At 37.8% G+C, this 2596-nt stretch overlaps 1 pseudogene across 1 annotated transcript in view; it reads right to left on the bottom strand.

The window, feature by feature from the left end:
* Window positions 1-2596, bottom strand: part of LOC105533651 — a 49964-nt pseudogene that overhangs the window by 34054 nt on the left and 13314 nt on the right. The gene's annotated exons all lie outside the window — the stretch shown is intronic.

Genomic DNA, 2596 nt, shown 5'->3' with positions numbered 1-2596 from the left:
TCCATCCTGTTAATCATATTGGCAAATTCTCTTTTGTTTTGTAAGGTAACATATCTAAAGATGATGAGGCTTAGGGTCTGGAGATATTTGTGGGGCCATTATTTTAGATTTCACAGTGTACATGGTGGTCAAATGAGATTTAACATTAGTCTAGTCAAATTTCTACACATCAAAAAGTGAGTAAATGTATGAGGCATTCCATAAAAATGTTATGGGTAAAGATGAAGCAAATGTATACACAGCACTGTGAATGAAGAGATCCACATTTACTCACACTGCACTGGAACCTCAGATGTTAAAGGGAAACGGTCACCTTAAAAGTAGCCACAGAAGAAACACAGATCATCTAAGAAGCAACTGGTTTAAGATGTAATCGGTCTTTCCCTTTCAGCCACAGCAGCCGGAAGAGGCATAATGATCAAGAGCTGAGAGAAAACCAATGTCCAACCAGAAATTTGTGGCTGGCAAATCTCTCTTTAAGGAATAAGAGTAAAACAAAATATCATCGTATAAATGAAACTGTTGGGCTATCTCCAAAATGCCCAGTCTAAAAATATTTACAAAGACAGAGAAATATATAAGAAAGAAACAGAGAAAGAAAGCAGAAACTTTAATTTGTAATCATTGGTACCTGCCAGGAGTCATTATAAAATATTAATAATGTAGCATTCAAAGGAAAAAAATAATATAAAATACTGTAACATGTTGTGTTATGATTTCCTTACCCATATTCCAACCCCCCACCTGTGCCATCTATGAGGTCCAACGAATTTGATTCTTTTTTCTGAGATCAACTCCGTAGAGTACAGCCTCAAGAACAAGTTAGGTGCGTGATGAATTTTGACCATATGAATAACTTTCTTGAAAGTACTTAGCGGATAAGGAATGTGATACATAAGCACAATTCAAAAGTGGCTGAGGAGTGACACCAAAGAACATGGTGGCATGAGAACTCCAAGGACCCCCTCCACAGCGGCAATGTGTTTGTTGAAACACCAGTATTAAAAAATCTCCATGAGAGCTGTGATTGGATTTCGTGTTGATACATTTTTTAAAATTGTGGTAAAACAAACATACGGTCATGCACGACCGTGTGAAGAGACCACCAAACAGGCTTTGTGTGAGCAACATGGCTGTTTATTTCCCCTGGGTGCAGGCAGGCTGAGTCCGAAAAAGGAGTCATCGAAGGGAGATAAGGGTGGGGCCATTTTATAGGATTTGGTAGGTAAAGGAAAATTACAGTCAAAGGGGGGTTGTTCTCTGACGGGCAGGAGTAGGGATCACAGGGTGCTTAGTGGTGGAACTTTTTGAGTCAGGATGAGCCAGGAAAAGGATTTTCACAAAGTAATGTCATCACTTAAGGCAAGGACTGGCCATTTTCACTTCTTTTGTGGTGGAATGTCATCAGTTAAGGTGGGGCAGGGCATTTTCACTTCTTTTGTGATTCTTCAGTTACTTCAGGCCATCTGGGCATACACCTGCAAGTCACAGGGGATGCGATGGTTTGGCTTGGGCTCAGAGGCCTGATACATAATATAAAATTTACCATCCAACTATTTTTTCAGTGTACAGTTTGATGGCATTAAACACATTTACAGTGTTATGTAACCACCACCAATATCCATTTCCAGAACATTTTCATCTTCCCAAACAGAAACTGTACCCATTAAACCATAACCGCCCATTCCCTGGTAACCTCTCTTCTATTTCTGTTTCTATGAATTAGCTTATTCTAGCTACCTCATATAAGTAAAATATCATATTTGTTTTTTTATTTCTGGCTTATTTCACTTACAGTGCTTTCAAGGTTCATTCAATTAGAATTTTATTCACTTTAAGGCTGAATAATATTCCGTGTGTATGTGCACCGTGGGCTGTTTATCCAGTCATCCTCAATGGACACTCGGTTGCTTCCACCTTTTGGGTATTGGGAATAGTGCTGCTATGGGCCTGAGTGTGCAAATATCTGTGTGAGGTACTGCTTTCAATTCTTTTGACGATATGCCCAAAAGTGGAATTGTTGTCTCATACAGTAATTCTATTTTTACTTTCTTGAGGAACCACTATACTGTTTTCCATGGTGGCTGCACCACTGTTCACTCTCACCAGCAGTGTGCAAGTGTTCCCATTTCTCCACATCTTCAACACTTGGCCTAGTGAAGTTTACCATATTTTTACGTCCTTGTTGGAATTCCTTATTTTTATGTCCTTATTGTATATCTTCTTTGGATAATTGTCTATTCATGTATTCCCCAATTTTTGAATGAGGTTGTTTTGCTATTGTTGAATTGTAGTTCTTCACATATTCTGGATATTAATTCTTTATCAGATATATGATTGGCAAATAGTTTCTCCTATTCTGTGCATTTTCTTTTGACTCTTTTAATAGTGTCCTTTGATGCAAAAAAGTTTTTACATTTTGATGAAGTCTAATTGTCATTTTTCTTTTATTACTTGTGCTTTTGGTCACCAGTCAAGAAACCACTACCAATTCTAATGTCCATAAGATTTTCCTCAGTGCTTTCTTAAGGATTTTACAAGTTCAACACTTAAGGTTAGTTCTTTGAGTCATTCTGACTTAATTTTTGAAAAGGGT

This window comes from Mandrillus leucophaeus, unplaced genomic scaffold (genome assembly GCF_000951045.1).
Source record: "Mandrillus leucophaeus isolate KB7577 unplaced genomic scaffold, Mleu.le_1.0 Scaffold1272, whole genome shotgun sequence".
NCBI lineage: Eukaryota > Metazoa > Chordata > Mammalia > Primates > Cercopithecidae > Mandrillus > Mandrillus leucophaeus.
This window is presented reverse-complemented; position numbering and strand designations above follow the sequence as displayed.